This window comes from Brassica napus, chromosome C4 (genome assembly GCF_020379485.1).
Source record: "Brassica napus cultivar Da-Ae chromosome C4, Da-Ae, whole genome shotgun sequence".
Taxonomy (NCBI): domain Eukaryota; kingdom Viridiplantae; phylum Streptophyta; class Magnoliopsida; order Brassicales; family Brassicaceae; genus Brassica; species Brassica napus.
Window position 1 is genome coordinate 2181716 of NC_063447.1, and position 19945 is coordinate 2201660.

Here is a 19945-nt window from a genome sequence, read left to right on the forward strand (position 1 = left end):
GGTTAACAAATATAACAAATAGATTTTGAGAAAAAAATTAAAAAATATGACAATATTGTTTTAATGCATAGTTGTATCATGAACTAACATATGATGATGGTCAGAGATGTTTGGAACTTTTGTTGTCTCTGTTACTCTAGAATAGCGATTTTATTGTGGTTTGTCAACTGATTTAGGGAAAATATGAAGTTTAACTAAATTAATTGATAAAAAAAATAAAATGATGCCCAAGTACCATGAAAGAGAGTTTAGAATACATTTATACAAATATATAATGTTGTCAGATATTTTAAAACAACAGGCTTCAATATATTATCTATTTACCGAAAAACAGAATATTTTATAGGGGTTAACATATAGATTTTGAGAAAATTTCAAAAAATATGACCATATTGTTTTAATGCATATTTATATCTTTAACTAACATATGATGATAGTAAGAGAGATTTGGAACCTTTGTTGTCTCCGTATCTCTCGTATAGCAATTTTATTGTGGTTTTTCCACTAATTTAAGGAGCATATGAAGTTTTACTAAATTAATTTATAAAAAAATAAAATGATGTCTATGTACCATGATAGAGAGTTTAGAATACATTAATACAAATGTGGAATGTGGTTATAAAGTTTAAAATAACACTAAAGATTATAGGTTTCAGTATATAGAGCATTTACCGAAAAATTGTATATTTTTGTAGGGGTGTTAACATATAGATTTTGAGAAAAATTCAAAAAATATGACAATATTTTTTTAATTCATAGTTGTGTTATGAACTAAAATATGATGATGGTCAGAGAGGTTTGGAACCATTGTTGTCTCCGTTTCTCTAGAATAGCGATTTTATTAATGTGTGTCAACTGATTTAGGGAGCATATGAAGTTTTACTAAATTAATTGATAAAAAATAGAATGATGTCCATGCAACCTAAAAGAGAGTTTATAATACATTAATACAAATTTAGAATGTGGTTATAAATTTTAAAATAATAATTAAGATTATAGGCTTCAGTATATAGAGCATTTTACCGAAAAACTGAATATTTTGTAGGGGTTAACAAATAGATTTTGAGAAAATTTCAAAAATATGACAATATTTTTTCAATGCATAGTTGTATAATGAACTAACATACTATAATGGTCAGAGAGGTTTCTAACCTTTGATGTATCCGTTTCTCTAGAATAACAATTTTATTGTGGTTTGTCAACTGATTTAGGGTATGAAGTTTTATTAAATTAATCAATAAAAAATAGGATGATGCCTATGTACCATGAAAGAGAGTTCAGAATACATTAATACAAATGTGGAATGTGGTTAGAAATTTTAAAATGACACTAAAGATTATAGGCTTCAGTATATAGAGCATTTACCGAACAACTGAATATTTTGTAGGGGTTAACACATAGATTTTAAGATAAAATTAAAAAAATATGACAATATTGTTTTAATGCATAGTTGTATCATGAAATAACATATGATGATGGTCTGAAAGGTTTGGAACTTTTGTTGTCTACTTTTCTCTAGAATTGTAATTTTATTGTGGTTTGTCAACTGATTTAAGAAGCATATGAAGTTTTACTAAATTAATTGATAAAAAAACAGAACGATGCTGATGTACTATGAATAAAGAGTATAGTATACATTAATACCAATGTAGAATGTGGTTAGAAATTTTAAAACAACACAAAAGATTATAGATTTTAGTATATTAATAATTTGCCGAAAAACTGAATATTTTGTAGGGGTTAACAAATAGATTTTGAGAAAAATTCAAAAAAATGAAAATATTGTTTTGATGTATATTTGTATCACGACCTAACATATGATGATGGTCAGAGAGGTTTGGAACCTTTGTTGTCTCGGTTTCTCCAGAATAACGATTTTATTGTGGTTTGTCAACTGATTTAAGGACCATATGAAGTTTTACTAAATTAATTGATAAAAAAATAGAATGATGCTCATTTACCATGAAAGAGAGTTTAGAATACATTAATACAAATGTAGAATGTGGTCAAATTTTTTAAAATAACACTAAAGATTATAGGCTTCAGTATATAAAACATTTACAGAAAACCTGTATATATTGTAGGGGTTAACACATAGATTTTGATAAAAAAAAAAAAATGAAAATATTGTTTTAATGCATAGTTGTATCATGAACTAACATATGATGATGGTCAGAGAGGTTTAGAACATTTATTTGTCTCTGTTTCTCTATAATAGCTATTTTATTGTGGTTTGTCAACTGATTTAGGGAGTGTATGAAGTTTTACTAAATTAATTGTTAAAAATAGGACGATGTCTATGTACGATGAAAGGGAGTTTAGAGTACATTAATACAAATGTGGAATATGGTTATAAATTTTAAAATAACACTAAAGATTATAGGCTTCAGTATATTAACACATAGATTTTGAGAAAAATTCAAAAAATATGACAATATTTTTTAATGCATATTTATATGTTGAACTAACATGTGATGATGGTCAGGGAGGTTTGGAATTTTTTTGTCTCTGTTTCTCTACAATAGCGATATTATTGTGGTTTGTCGACTGATTAGGGAGCATATGAAATTTTACTAAATTCATTGTTAAAAAATAGAAAGATGCATATGTACCATTAAAGATAGTTTTGAATACATTAATAAATATGTAGAATGTGTTAGAAATTTTAAAATAACACTATAGATTATAAGCTTCAGTATATAGAGCATTTACCGAAAAACGGAATATTTTGTAGGGGTTAACACACAGATTTTGAGAAAAATTCAAAAAATATGACAATATTATTTTAATGCATAGTTGTATTATGAAGTAACATATGATGATGGTCAGAGTGGTTTGAAACCTTTGTTGTCTCTGTTTCTCTATAATAGCGATTTTATTGTGGTCTGTCAACTGATTTATGGAGCATATGAAGTTTTACTAAATTAATTGTTAAAAAATTGAACGATGCCTATGTACCCTGAAAGAGAGCTTAGAATACATTAATACAAATGTGGAATGTGGTTAGAAATTTTAAAATAACACTAAAGATTATAGGCTTCCATATATAGAGCATTTACCGAAAAATGGAATATTTTGTAGGGGTTAACACATTGATTTTGAGAAAAATTCAAAAAAATGACAATATTGTTATGATGTATAGTTGTATCACGAACTAACATATGATGATGGTCAGAGTGGTTTGAAACCTTTGTTGTCTCTGTTTCTCCAGAATAGCGATTTATTGTTGTTTGACAACTGATTTAAGGAGCATATGAAGTTTTACTAAATTAATTGATAAAAAAATAAATGATGCCCATGTACCATGAAAGAGAGTTTACAATACATTTATAAAAATATAGAATGTTGTCAGAAATTTCAAAACAACAATAAAAATAATAGGCTTCAGTATATAAAGCATTTACCGAAAACATGTATATATTGTAGGGGTTAACACATAGATTTTAAGAAAAATTCAAAAAATATGAAAATATTGTTTTAATGCATAGTTGTATCATGAACTAACATAAATTGATGGTCAGAGAAGTTTGGAACCTTTGTTGTCTCTGTTTCTCTATAATAGCTATTTTATTGTGGTTTGTCAACTAATTTATGGAGAATATGAAGTTTTACTAAATTAATTGTTAAAAATAGAACGATGCCTCTGTACCATGAAAAGGAATTTAGACTACATTAATACAAATGTGGAATATGGTTATAAATTTTAAAATAACCCTAAAGATTATAGACTTCAGTATATTATCCATTTACTTAAAAACTAAAAATATTTTGTATGGGTTAACACATAGATTTTGATAAAAATTCAAAAAATATGAAAATATTGTTTTAATGCATATTTGTATCTTGAACTAACATGTGATGATGGTCAGAGAGGTTTAGAATTTTTTTTGTCTCCGTTTCTCTATAATAGCGATTTTATTGTGGTCTGTCAACTGATTTAAGGAGCATATGAAGTTTTATTAAATTAATTGTTAAAAAATTGAACGATGTCTATGTACCCTGAAAGAGAGCTTAGAATACATTAATACAAAGGTGGAATGTGGTTAGAAATTTTAAAATAACGCTAAAGATTATAGGCTTCCATATATAGAGCATTTTCCGAAAAATGAAATATTTTGTAGGGGTTAACACATAGATTTTTAGAAAAATTCAAAAAAATGACAATATTGTTTTGACGCATAGTTGTATCATGAACTAACATATGATGATGATCAGAGAGGTTTTGAATCTTTGTTGTCTCTGTTTCTCCAGAATAGCGTTCTTATTATGGTTTGTCAACTGATTTATGGAGCATATGAAGTTTAACTAAATTAATTGATAAAAAACAGAATGATGCCCAAGTACCATGAAAGAGAGTTTAGAATACATTAATACAAAAGTAGAATGTGGTTAAATTTTGTAAAATAACATTAAAGATTTTAGGCTTCAGTATATAAAGTATTTACCGAAAACTGAATATATTATAGGGGTTAACACATAGATTTTGAGAAAAATATTAAAAAATATGACAATATTGTTTTAATGCATAGTTGCATCATGAACTAACATATGATGATGGTCAGAGAAGTTTGGAACCTTTGTTTTCTCTGTTACTCTAGAATAGCTATCTTATTGTAGTTTGTCAACTGATTTAGGGAAAATACGAAGTTTTACTAAATTAATTGATAAAAAAAAATAAAATGATGCCTATGTACCAAGAAAGAGAGTTTAGAATACATTTATAAAAATATAGAATGTTGTCAGAAATTTTAAAACAACAATAAAAATTATACGCTTAATTATGTTATCCATTTACCGAAAAACATAATATTTTATAGGGGTTAACACATAGATTTTGAGAAATTTTCAAAAAATATGACCATATTGTTTTAATGCATATTTGTATATTTAACTAACATATGATGATGGTCAGAGAGGTTGGAAACCTCTGTTGTCTCCGTATCTCTCGTATAGCGATTTTATTGTGGTTTGTCCACTAATTTAAGGAGCATATGAAGTTTTACTAAATTAATTGATAAAAAATAGAATGATGCCTATGTACCATGAAAGAGAGTTTAGAATACATTAATACAAATGTAAAATATGGTTAGAAATTTTAAAATAACACTAAAGATTATAGGTTTCAGTATATAGAGCATTTACCAAAAAATTGTATATTTTTGTAGGGGTTAACACATAGATTTTGAGAAAAATTCAAAAAATATGACAATATTGTTTTAATGCATAGTTGTATCATGAACTAACATATGATAATGGTCAGAGAGGTTTGGAACCTTTGTCGTCTCTGTTTTTCTATAATAGCGATTTTATTGTGGTTTGTCGACTAATTTGGGGAGCATACAAAGTTTTACTAAATTAATTGATAAAAAAATAGAATGATGTCTATGTACCATGAAAGAGAGTTTAGAATATAATAATACAAATGTGGAATGTGTTTAGAAATTTTAAAACAACACTAAAGATTATAGATTTCAGTATATTAACAATTTACCGAAAAACTAAATATTTTGTAAGGGTTAAAAAAATAGATTTTGAGAAAAATTCAAAAAAATGACAATATTGTTTTGATGTATATTTGTATCACGGACTAACATATGATGATGGTCAGAGAGGTTTGGAACCTTTGTTGTCTCGGTTTCTCCAGAATAGTGATTTTATTGTGGTTTGTCAACTGATTTAAGAAGCATATGAAGTTTTACTAAATTAATTGATAAAAGAATAGAATGATGCCCATGTACCATGAAAGAGAGTTTAGAATACATTAATACAAATGTAGAATGTGGTCAAATTTTTTAAAATAACACTAAAGATTATAGGCTTCAGTATATAAAGTATTTACCGAAAAACTGTATATATTGTAGGGGTTAACAAATAGATTTTGAGAAAAAAAAATAAAAAAATATGAAATATTGTTTTAATGCATAGTTGTATGATGAACTAACATATGATGATGATCAGAGAAGTTTGGAACCTTTGTTGTCTCTGTTTCTCTATAATAGCTATTTTATTGTGGTTTGTCAACTGATTTAGGGAGCATATGAAGATTTACTAAATTTATTGTTAAAAATAGAACGATGCCTATGTACCATGAAAGGGAGTTTAGACTAAATTTATACAAATGTGGAATATGGTTATAAATTTTAAAATAACTCTAAAGATTATAGCCTTCAGTATATTATCCATTTTCATAAAAACTGAATATTTTGTACGAATTAATACATAGATTTTGAGAAAAATTCAAAAAATATGACAATATTTTTTAATGCATATTTGTATCTTGAACTAACATGTGATGATGGTCAGGGAGGTTTGAAATTTTTTTGTCTCCGTTTCTCTATAATAGCGATTTTATTGTGGTTTGTTGACTGATTTAAGGAGCATATGAAGTTTTACTAAATTAATTGTTAAAAAAAAGAACGATGCATATGTACCATTAAAGAGAGTTTTGAATATATTAATACAAATGTAGAATGTGGTTAGAAATTTTAAAATAACACTATTGATTATAAGCTTCCGTATATAGAGCATTTACCAAAAAACGGAATATTTTGTAGGGGTTAACACATAGATTTTGAGAAAAATTCAAAAAATATGACAATATTATTTTAATGCATAGTTGTATCATGAAGTAACATATGATGATGGTCAGAGTGGTTTGAAACCTTTGTTGTCTCTGTTTCTCTATAATAGCGATTTTATTGTGGTCTGTCAACTGATTTATGGAGCATATGAAGTTTTACTAAATTAATTGTTAAAAAAATGAACGATGCCTATGTACCCTGAAAGAGAGCTTAGAATACATTAATACAAATGTGGAATGTGGTTAGAAATTTTAAAATAACACTAAAGATTATAGGCTTCTATATATAGAGCATTTACCGAAAAATAGAATATTTTGTAGGGGTTAACACATTGATTTTGAGAAAAATTCAAAAAAATGACAATATTGTTATGATGTATAGTTATATCCCGAACTAACATATGATGATGTTTAGAGAGGTTTGGAACCTTTGTTGTCTCTGTTTCTCCAGAATAGCGATTTTATTGTTGTTTGACAACTGATTTAAGGAGCATATGAAGTTTTACTAAATTAATTGATAAAAAAATAAATGATGCCCATGTACCATGAAAGAGAGTTTAGAATACATTAATACAAATGTAGAATGTGGTTAAATTTTTTAAAATAACACTAAAGATTATAGGCTTCACTATATAAAGCATTTACCGAAAACCTGTATATATTGTAGGGGTTAACACATAGATTTTAAGAAAAATTCAAAAAATATGAAAATATTGTTTTAATGCATAGTTGTATCATGAACTAATATAAATTGATGGTCAGAGAAGTTTGGAACCTTTGTTGTCTCTGTTTCTCTATAATAGCTATTTTATTGTGGGTTGTCAACTGATTTAAGGAGAATATGAAGTTTTACTAAATTAATTGTTAAAAATAGAAAGATGCCTCTGTACCATGAAAAGGAATTTAGACTACATTAATACAAATGTGGAATATGGTTAAAAATTTTAAAATAACACTAAAGATTATAGACTTCAATATATTATCCATTTACTTAAAAACTGAATATTTTGTATGGGTTAACACATAGATTTTGAGAAAAATTCAAAAAATATGACAATATTGTTTTAATGCATATTTGTATCTTGAACTAACATGTGATGATGGTCAGAGAGGTTTAGAATTTTTTTGTCTTTGTTTCTCTATAATATCGATTTTATTGTGGTTTGTAAACTGATTTAGGGAGCATATAAAGTTTTACTAAATTAATTGTTAAAAAATAGAACGATGCCTATGTACCATGAAAGAGAGTTTTGAATACATTAATAAAAATGTAGAATATGACTAGAAATTTTAAAATAACACTACAGATTATAAGGTTTAGTATATAGAGCATTTACCAAAAAACGGAATATTTTGTAGGGGTTAATACATAAATTTTGAGAAAAATTCAAAAAATATGACAATATTGTTTTAATGCATAGTTATATCATAAAGTAACATATGATGATGGTGAGAGAGGTTTGGAACCTTTGTTGTCTCCGTTTCTCAATAATAGCGATTTTATTGTGGTCTGTCAACTGATTTAGGGAGCATATGAAGTTTTACTAAATTAATTGTTAAAAAATTGAACGATGCCTATGTACCATGAAAGAGAGCTTAGAATAAATTAATACAAATTTAGAATGTGGTTATAAATTTTAAAATAACTATAAATATTATAGGCTTCAGTATATAGAGCATTTTACCGAAAAACTGAATATTTTGTAGGGGTTAACAAATAGATTTTAAAAAAAAATCAAAAAATATGACAATATTGTTTTAATGCATAGTTGTATAATGAACTAACATACGATAATGGTCAGAGAGGTTTTGAACCTTTGCTGTCTCCGTTTTTCTAGAATAGCAATTTTATTGTGGTTTGTCATCTGATTTAGGATATGAAGTTTTACTAAATTAATCAATAAAAAATAGAATGATGCCTATGTACCATGAAAGAGAGTTTATAATATATTAATACAAAAGTGGAATGTGGTTAGAAATTTTAAACTGACACTAAAGATTATAGGCTTCAGTATATAGAACATTTATCGAAAAACTGAATATTTTGTCGGGGTTAACACATAGATTTTAAGATAAATTCAAAAAATATGAAAATATTGTTTTAATGCATAGTTGTATCAAGAAATAACATATGATGATGGTCTCAGCGGTTTGGAACTTTTGTTGTCTACTTTTCTCTAGAATAGTAATTTTACTGTGGTTTGTCAACTGATTTAAGAAACATATGAAGTTTTACTAAATTAATTGATAAAAAACAGAACGATGCTGATGTACCATGAAAAAAGAGTATAATATAAATTAATAAAAATGTAGAATGTGGTTAGAAATTTTAAAACAACACTAAAGATTATAGATTTCAGTATATTAACAATTTACCGAAAAACTGAATATTTTGTAGGGGTTAACAAATAGATTGAGAAAAATTCAAAAAATGACAATATTGTTTTGATGTATATTTGTATCACGAACTAACATATGATGATGGTCAGAGAGGTTTGGAACCTTTGTTGTCTCGGTTTCTCCAGAATAGCGATTTTATTGTGGTTTGTCAACTGATTTAAGGAGCATATGAAGTTTTACTAAATTAATTGATAAAAAAATAGAATGATGCCCATGTACCATGAAATAGAGTTTATAATACATTAATACAAATGTAGAATGTGGTCAAAAATTTTAAAATAACACTAAAGATTATAGGCTTCAGTATATAAAGTATTTACCGAAAAATTGTATATATTGTAGGGGTTAACACATAGATTTTGAGAAAAAAATAAAAAAATATGACAATATTGTTTTAATACATAGTTGTATCATGAACTAACATATGATGATGGTCAGAGAGGTTTAGAACATTTTTTGTCTCCATTTCTCTATAATAGCTATTTTATTGTGGTTTGTCAACTGATTTAGGGAGCATATGAAGTTTTACTAAATTAATTGTTAAAAATAGAACGATGCCTATGTACCATGAAAGGGAGTTTAGACTACATTAATACAAATGTGGAATATGGTTATAAATTTTAAAATAACACTAAAGATTATAGGCTTCGGTATATTATCCATTTTCTTAAAAACTGAATATTTTGTAGGGGTTAACACAGAGATTTTGAGAAAAATTCAAAAAATATGACAATATTTTTTTAATGCATATTTGTATCTTGAACTAACATGTGATGATAGTCAGGGAGGTTTGGAATTTTTTTGTCTCTGTTTCTCTATAATAACGATTTTATTGTGGTTTGTCGACTGATTTAGGGAGCATATGAAGTTTTACTAAATTAATTGTTAAAAAATAGATTGATGCATATGTACCATTAAAGAGAGTTTTGAATACGTTAATACAAATGTAGAATGTGGTTAGAAATTTTAAAATAACACTATAGATTATAAGCTTCAGTATATAGAGCATTTACCGAAAAACGGAATATTTTGTAGGGGTTAACACATAGATTTTGAGAAAAATTCAAAAAATATGACAATATTATTTTAATGCATAGTTGTATCATGAAGTAACATATGATGATGGTCAGAGTGGTTTGAAACCTTTGTTGTCTCTGTTTCTCTATAATAGCGATTTTATTGTGGTCTGTCAACTGATTTAGGGAGCATATGAAGTTTTACTAAATTAATTGTTAAAAAAATTGAACGATGCCTATGTACCCTGAAAGAGAGCTTAGAATACTTTAATACAAATGTGGAATGTGGTTAGAAATTTTAAAATAACGCTAAAGATTATAGGCTTCCATATTTAGAGCATTTACCGAAAAACAGAATATTTTGTAGGGGTTAACACATTGATTTTGAGAAAAACTCAAAAAAATGACAATATATATATATATTTTTTTTTGTATAAAAAAAATGACAATATTGTTTTGATGCATAGTTGTATCATGAACTAACATATGATGATGTTCAGAGAGGTTTTGAACCTTTGTTGTCTCTGTTTCTCCAGAATAGCGATTTTATTGTGGTTTGTCAACTGATTTAAGGAGCATATGAAAGTGATGCCTACGTGAAGATGCTGGATTCTCACAAGGGGATTAGTGGTGAAGGTCAGAATGAGGAGCTTACATATGAGGCTCACCATGCTTCCTCGGCCACTCAACAAGAGAACCTCCAAGAGGATGATTGGAGTGAACTCAAGGCAACAAAAGTGGAGTTTAAACCTCTTCTCCATGGTGTAAGGTATGCTTTCCTTGGTCGTAATGAAACTTACCCTGTCATAGTGAGTAGTGAGCTTAGTGAAGATGAATTGTCTAAACTTTTGAATGAACTTAAAAAGTATAGAAAGGCAATAGGCTACTCACTAGATGATATTAAAGGGATATCACCTTCTTTATGCATGCATAGGATACATCTAGATGATGAATCTATGACTTCTATAGAACATCAAAGAAGGTTGAATCCCAACTTGAAAAATGTTGTTAAGAAAGAGATTTTAAAACTCTTAGATGCAGGAGTAATATATCCTATTTCGGATAGCAAATGGGTGTCTCCTGTGCATGTTGTCCCAAAGAAGGGAGGAATTACTGTGGTCAAAAATGATAAGGATGAACTAATACCAACAAGAACAATAACATGACATAGGATGTGCATAGATTATCGAAAACTTAACTCAGCATCTAGAAAAGATTATTTTCCATTGCCATTCATTGATCAAATGCTAGAGAGACTTGCAAATCATCCCTATTATTGTTTTCTTGATGGGTATTCAGGGTTCTTCCAAATCCCCATACATCCAAATGATCAAGAGAAAACGACTTTCACATGCCCCTATGGTACCTTTGCTTATCGAAGGATGCCATTTGGGCTATGTAATGCTCCAGCAACTTTCCAAAGATGCATGATGTCTATTTTCTCTGATCTTATAGAGGATGTAGTGGAGGTATTTATGGATGACTTCTCTGTATACGGATCTTCGTTTTCTGCTTGTTTGTCCAATCTTAGCAGGGTCCTCAAGAGATGTGAAGAGACCAACCTTGTGCTGAACTTGGAGAAGTGTCACTTCATGGTTAAGGAAGGGATTGTGCTTGGACACAAGATTTCATAGAGGGGGATTGAGGTAGACAAGGCTAAGATCGAAGTGATGGTTGGACTAGCTCCACCAAAGACGGTTAAAGACATTAGAAGCTTCCTTGGTCACTGGATTCTATAGAAGATTCATCCAAGACTTCTCAATGATAGCAAGGCCAATGACTAAGCTTTTGTGCAAGGAAGTTGCATTCAACTTTGATTGGGAATGTCTGGAAGCATTCAAGAAGTTGAAAGACAAGCTGGTTAGTGCCCCCATTGTGCAGCCACCAGATTGGGATCTCCCCTTTGAGATCATGTGTGATGCTAGTGACTATGTTGTGGGAGCTGTTCTTGGTCAAAAGAAGGACAAGAAGACTCATGTGATCTACTATGCGAGTAAAACTCTTGATGAAGCCCAAATGAAGTATGCTACAACTGAGAAGGAGCTGCTAGCCATTGTCTATGCCTTTGAGAAGTTCAGAAGCTACTTGGTTGGGTCAAAAGTCATAGTCTACACTGATCATGCTGCATTGAGACACCTCATGGCCAAGAAGGATGCTAAGCCAAGGCTGTTGAGGTGGATCTTGCTGCTACAAGAGTTTGACCTTGAGATCAGAGACAAACCAGGAGTTGAGAATGGTGTAGCTGATCACTTGTCTAGACTGAAGATTGAGAGTGGGATCCCTATTGATGAAGGGCTTCCAGAAGAACAGATCATGGCAATTGGAGCAGTGGTAGCAGTTTGTGAAACTGGAAAGAAGCTTGAAGAGGTGATGGTAACTGAAGAGAAAGGTCCTTGGTATGCTGATTTGGTGAACTACTTAGCTTGTGGTAGAGAGCCAATGGGTCTTGAAGGATATGCCAAGAAGAAGTTCTACAAAGATGTGAAGAGATACTATTGGGATGAGCCTTACCTCTACATCCTTTGTAGAGTTGACATCCTTTGTAGAGATCAACTCTATAGAAGAGTAGTAGCTGAAGAAGAAGTTGAAGGAATCCTCACACACTGTCATGGATCATCCTATGGAGGTCATTTCGCTACATTCAAGACTGTCTCAAAGGTGCTACAAGCTGGGTTTTGGTGGCCTCATATGTTTAAGGACACTCAAGACTTTGTTTCTAGGTGTGATTCATGCCAAAGGAGAGGGAACATCACCAAAAGGAATGAGATGCCTCAAAACCCAATTCTAGAAGTGGAGGTGTTTGATGTGTGGGGTATTGATTTCATGGGACCATTCCCATCATCTTTTGGCAACAAATACATCCTTGTAGCTGTTGACTATGTCTCCAAGTGGGTTGAAGCTGTAGCAAGTCCTACCAATGATTCTAGAGTGGTGATCAAGATGTTCAAAAGCACTATCTTTCCAAGGTTTGGAGTTCCAAGAGTTGTCATAAGTGATGGAGGCTCCCACTTCATCAACAAACTGTTTGAAAGTCTTCTCAAGAAGAATTGTGTGAAGCATAAGGTTGCGATTCCCTACCATCCTCAGACAAGTGGTCAAGTTGAGATCTCCAACAGAGAAATCAAGTCTATTTTGGAAAAAACTGTGGGAACTACAAGGAAAGATTGGTCTATCAAGCTAGATGATGCACTTTGGAGTTATAGGACTGCTTACAAGACTCCTTTAGGAACCACACCTTTCAACCTTGTGTATGGAAAGGCTTGTCACCAACCAGTTAAGCTCAAGTACAACGCATTATGGGCTGTTAAGTTGCTGAACTTTGACATCTGATATCTTGCATATTTCCATTGTTTTATCCATTCACCCATGTGCATTTTGATCATATAGACTAGGATTTAGCCATGTTTAGGTTGCATTTTGCATACATGAGTCTTTATCAGGTATTGGAATACCACATGGAGTTCTCGGAGACATTTGGGTGTGCTTGGAGCTCGAAAGAGGTGTAAAGATGATCATTGGACGAGCAGAGCGTTGGGAGCGACTTCCCGGAGCGACACCGTCAAGTCGCTCTGACCTGCCTTATCAGAGCGACCTTACCAGAGCGATGCGGAGAAGTCGCTCGCCATTTCATCCCGGTGGAAGCCGAAAACTGACCCGGAGCGACCTATCAGAGCGACCACTCCAGGTCGCTCCCGAAGCCTAGAGCGACTTGGCCAGAGTGACACCCCGAGGTCGCTCGCGTTTCTATCGCGTGACGACAACACAATGGAGCCGGAGCGACCTCTCAGAGCGACCCACTGAGGTCGCTCCCGAAGCCTTGAGCGACCTTACCAGAGCGACGCGGAGAAGTTGTTCGCGTTTTCATCGCTCGGAGACACGAAAACGGGCCCGGAGCGACGTCTCGCAGTGACCCCTCCAGGTCGCTCCCGAAGCCTGGAGCGACCTCTCGGAACGACTACTGGAGGTCGCTGCGCGCCTATTGTTTGCTCGAATTCAGTTTACTCAAGGGCCTTTTGGTCATTTCATTATGCATGTTTTTTACTTTCTAAACATATGTTTAAGTATCTTTTGTAAGCGATTGGTGGCTGATTATCTTTATTTTTGAGAAAACCACCAAAAACCTCCTGAAAAAGTTCATCTCTTTGATTCATTTGATCATATGTTATACTGTTGATTTCTAATCTATTATCTGTATTTCTCTACATGATTAATCTGAAATCCAATATGGGCGGAATCATGAAGAGTAGTGAGTAATCCACTTTTGAATTCATGGGTTAGGGAGATTAAGGGTGATTAGGCTAGATCTAGGATGTTATAGTGTAGATCCTTCTTATTCCTTGCTAGTAGAGTATTCATAATGCATCTTCTGAGTTGGCCTCTCAAAAGTTGATCTTTAGGCATTTCCCACTCACAAGGTGTTTGATGAAATGCCTGAGACAACTCTCCTAAGCTTTTAACATACTTTACCAAAGACATTTGTTGTTAAAGGTGTTAAGATAGCCAATAGACTTGTTAGTAATGATTGCTTTCATATTATTCAACCAAAGACATTTGATGTTTGAAATATATTAGTAAATGAACATTCATCTAGACATAGAGTTTGTTTAAGATTGTGTCTAAGCTTAAGGTTGATAGTTTGACTGATCGTTAGCCATCCTTAGTTCGAAACTTGATCACCCAAGGTCTAATCCCTATACCCATGAGTTCTCTTTTCCCTTAGTAAAGAAAGTCATTTCATTTATCATTAATCATTAGTTTAGAAACCTCTTAAATTATCGGTTGCACTTAGATTAAGTGAGTACTTGCATTCTCATTGCTTTGAAATCTCTTAGAATTGGTTCGACAATCTTTTATACTACATCATTTGTCTTAGGAGCCTTAAAAACTCCTAACATCAAATTGGCGTCGTTACCAAAGTCACTTACTTGAGACTCAAGTTGCCAAAGTCACTTACTTGAGACTAAGTCATTTTTATTTTTTTCTTTTGTTACTGATTCTTCTTCTTCACCTACCTTTAACTTTCAGGTGTATGAACTTGAGGAGCAGGGGTCCATCAAACCTAGTTCCAATAGTAGCAGACTTGTAGAGACTGGATATTGATATGGTAGATCCACCGCAAGGAGCAGAACACCAACCGCGGGCAGCTCGACCCATTGGTACTTATGACCGGCCCAACATTCATGGTCATAGACTGGGAATCCGAGCACCGGCTGTGGCAGCCAACAACTTTGAGGTCAAGTCAGGACTACTCAACGTGATCGAGAACAACAAATATCATGGCTTGGCTTTAAAGGACCCATTCGATCACTTGGACAGGTTCGACAGCTACTGTGGGTTGTCAAAACCCAATGGTGTGTCATAGGATGCCTTAAAGCTGAAGTTATTCCCTTTCTCTTTGGGGGATAAGGCACGTCAGTGGGAGAAGTCTCTACCCATCGACTCTATTACCACTTGGGATGACTGCAAGAAAGCATTCTTGGAGAAGTTCTTCTCTACTTCAAGAACTGCTAAGCTGAGAAATGAGATCTCCAGCTTTCAACAGAAGGGCTTGGAAGGATTCAGTGAAGCCTGGGAGAGATTCAAGGGCTACCAAGCTCAATGCCCTCACCATGGTTTCTCTAAGGAAAGCCTGCTGAGCACATTCTACAGGGGAGCTCTTCCTAAGTACAAAGCCAGATTGGATACAGCTAGCAATGGGTTCTTCTTGGGAAGAACTGAGGAAGATGCAGAGGAGCTGGTTGACAACATGGTAAAGAGTGCCGCAGTCTACAGTGGAGACCACGACAGAGGCAATAGAACAGATGACAAGCAGACGATGAAGGAGTTAAAGGCTCTACAGGATAAGATAGACATACTCATTGCTGATAAATCCACCCAAGACCAGCTGAACTTTGTTGGTAACCCAAACCAAGATGCACCACCTGGGGTCAATGAGGTTGAGGGTTTGGAAGGTCAAGAAGAGATGTGTTTCATCAACAACAATGGTAGTTGGTACAAGAAAGAGCCCAACTTTCAGTACAACAACTACCAACAGAAATCATATCCTAACAACCAACATAGTGGTTATCAGCCTAAGAATAACCAGCAAGGCAACTATCAGCCTTAGCAAAACCCTCCTCCTGGTTTCTCCAACAAAGGGAACCAGTCTTCTCAACAACAAGCTAATCCTTCTACCTCTATCCTCAGGAAAGCAGCACGGATGTTCTACTGAAACAGATCGTGGAGTCTCAGACTAGAAGTGAGAAGCAGGTTGGATATGAGTTGAAGAACCTTCACTCCAAGATTGATGGAAGTTACAATGAGCTCAACAACAAGTTCAAGGCTTAGGAAAACCAGTTTGCTTCCATGACCACTCACCAGAATCGCCAGCATGGATCTCTACCTGAAAAATCTGACCAAAAACCCAAGGAGTATTGCAATGTTGTCCTCTCTACCACTTCTTCAAGGATTGAATTGAGTAACCACAAGAAAGAGGTAGATGAAATTGAAAGATTGGTGTTTGAAACTGAGATTGAACAGGTTGAGCATCTGATTGTAGCAACAGCTGAAGCAAAGGTTGTGGAGGAAGCTGACAAAATGGTTGAAGCAAAGATTTTGAAGGGAAATGAACCCAGGGCTGAGAAACCAGTTGCGAAGAGAGCTGACCAGAAGCTAAAAGAGGTCAATCTAGAGGACACCACTGAGGTTGAGCAGTCACCCTATGACAAGCTCCCATTTCCACCAAGGGTTCTCACCAAAGCTCAAAAGAAGGTGATTTCCAAGTTCAGAAAAGACCTAAGTGATATTGGAGTTAAGCTTCCAGAGATCTCGGGTAGGCTCATGTCCAAATGATGCTCATCAAGGACATTGTAGACCACCAAGCAGAAGTAGCAGAGCTTCCCAACATTTCAACTTTGAAACTTGATCCAGCCATCACACCAAAGTCTCTCCCCAAACTAGAATCCCAAGGGAAGTTCACCTTGTCTTGCTCCCTTGGTAAGCTCACCTTTGATGATGCTCTTGTTGATTCTGGTGCAAGTGTGAATGTGATCCTAATGGAGATGGTGAAGAGTCTTGAGATTGAACACATGGAGCCAGATACTTCCTCTCTCACGTTTGGGGATTCTTCTTCTACTACCCCTATTGGTCTCATCAAGGATTTCCCTTTGAAGATTGGATCTTGCACCATCCCTATAGACCACACTGTCTTGAAGATGGCAACTGAGAAGAGAGTTCCATTGATCATGGGCACACCATTCCTTACTACTGTGGGTGCTTGCATCGATTTTGCCAACAAGAAGGTCACACTCCTCAATGTGTACAAAGCTGTCTCTTACCCAATTTAGTCTCCACTAGATGTTGAGTATTGTGGAACCATCACTTGTGGAAACCCCTCCATTGAGAAGATCAAGGATGCAGTGGTTGTTAGTGAGAAAGAAAGTCATGATGCAGAGTCCTCTAAAGAGATGTGTGATGAGCACTTGGAAAATGCTAAAAAGGAGGAGGTGAGTAGGGCCACAAGGACTCATCAGCTCCAAGATGATCCAATCAAGCTTCAAGAGCTTCTCTCTCAGGTCTTCACCATCACTCTTGAAGGTGGAAAGGATCCTCCTTCTCCACTTTCCACTTGAGGTACCACTCCACCACCATTCCATTGTATATACCATTTCCTTTCTGTATTTTAGCTTCATCTTTGGGTATCTCTCCTACATTTGACAACACAGAGACTGTGTGACTTAAGTCTGGGGGAGGTACCAAGTATTTGATCATGTTTGCTTTGATGTTGTTTCATTGAGTCATGCATTGCATACCTATTTGCATATAAAAAAAATCATTTAGTTTGCATCATTTGCATTTCTATGAGAGTCTAGAGCATATATGTTGCATTCACTTGCATTGGGAGCAATGATTTTAAATTCCTTGTAAAGAACACTACTTTGCACCTGAGTAGCTTATGCACCTCTCAAAAAGACTTGTATGCTTCGAGCCTTGAAAACTCTTCCTGAATCTCATTAGTTGCTGAAACTTGATCTTTGAAGCCAACTACAACCTTGTTTGAACTGAACGAACTTAATGCTTCTTGCTTATGGTCCCTTGTGTACTGAGTCATGGATATACACACTTGAGTTGTCACATCCTTCACGCCAATCTTTTTGACAAACTCGAGTGGTACACCATTCCCAAAACCCTTCCCTCCTTTTGAGCTTTCATTATTTGATGAGTGAGGCCTTTTTCGGAAAGCCTTACATGGGCATAATGTTGAGAGTATCGGGAACGACAATGCTTGATCTTCATTCTTGCTAGATTAGGCACTCTATTGTCTAGCTATAGGTGGGGGTGAGTGTTGTGACTATGATTTGGAAGCATGAAAAGTTCGAAGGAAAAGAATAGACTCTTTGTGTTTAAATGATAATCTTATTGGAATTAGTAGATAAGTGTCTAGCTCGAGTTTATGAAAAGTCTTGGCACCCGAAAAAAAAAAAAAAATAAAAAAAAAAATATATATATATATATATATATATATATATATATATATATATATATATATATATATATAAAGAGAAAAAAAAAAAAAAATATAAGAAAAAAAAAAGAGAAAAAGAAAGAAAAGGGGGCTAGCAAAGTTGTTTAGAGCTAAGATTTGTTTTGAAGTTGAGAAAACCCTTTATAGATTTCAAAGAAAAATAGTTTTATGTGCAAAGTGTTCTTGGGATCTTTTGGTGAGAGATGGGAGTTGGGTTTGACATTAGAAAGTGATTGTGTAACTTGTATGTTTGGAAAAAGGGTAGAACAATGGAGATTGAGCATTGTATGCATGAGTTGGTCCCTTTCTTAGATATATTATGTGCAATGTCAAGGCTATTTGTCTTGAGAGTAAACCACCTTTAAAGATCATGTGTTTTGAACCTCTTGACTCACTTGAATAAAAGTCTTCCCTTTACTCAACCAAATAATTTGGACCAATTGACCATTTGCAAGAATTCACTTGATGTTTTATGCTTAATGAATGTGAGAGTTGGTTGATTTGAATGTGTGGATGCTTGATGATGAGTATAAGGGCAAAAGAAGTTGAGATAGGCCTAGAGAAGCTAGAGTGTGATAAGAGAGTGTGCTCATGTTGGATTAGATGTTGAATTGAGTGCTAGTTGTGTTTCTTTTGGCTATGAGCTCCCACCTTCAAACCTCTCTCCCTATGAGTTGAAAATTCACTTGTGGACAAGTAAAAGAACAAGTTTGGGGAAGTTGATATCTTGCATATTTCCATTGTTTTATCCATTCACCCATGTGCATTTTGATCATATAGACTAGGATTTAGCCATGTTTAGGTTGCATTTTGCATACATGAGTCTTTATCAGGTATTGGAGTACCACATGGAGTTCTCGGAGACATTTGGGTGTGTTTGGAGCTCGAAAGAGGTGTAAAGATGATCATTGGACGAGCAGAGCGTTGGGAGCGACTTCCCGGAGCGGCACCGTCAAGTCGCTCTGACCTGCCTTATCAGAGCGACCTTACCAGAGCTATACGGAGAAGTCGCTCGCCATTTCATCCCGGTGGAAGCCGAAAACTGACCCGGAGCGACCTATCAGAACGACCACTCCAGGTCGCTCCCGAAGCCCAGAGCGACTTGGCCAGAGTGACACCCCGAGGTTGCTCGCGTTTCTATCGCGTGACGACAACACAATGGAGCCGGAGCGACCTCTCAGAGCGACCCACTGAGGTCGCTCCCGAAGCCTGGAGCGACCTTACCAGAGTGACGCGGAGAAGTCGTTCGCGTTTTCATCGCTCGGAGACACGAAAACGGGCCCGGAGTGAAGTCTCGCAGCGACCCCTCCAGGTCGCTCCCGAAGCCTGGAGTAACCTCTCGGAGCGACTACTGGAGGTCGCTGTGCGCCTATTGTTTGCTCGAATTCAGTTTACTCAAGGGCATTTTGGTCATTTCATTATGCACGTTTTTTACTTTCTAAACCT

The 19945-nt window shown here is 34.0% G+C and overlaps 1 non-coding gene across 1 annotated transcript; it reads right to left on the reverse strand.

Annotated features, from left to right (window-relative positions):
• Window positions 1-15505: 15505 nt before the first annotated feature.
• LOC125586599 lies at window positions 15506-15612 on the reverse strand. Its single transcript, XR_007323136.1, has one exon. It is a non-coding gene; the product is annotated as a small nucleolar RNA R71 (small nucleolar RNA).
• Window positions 15613-19945: the final 4333 nt, after the last annotated feature.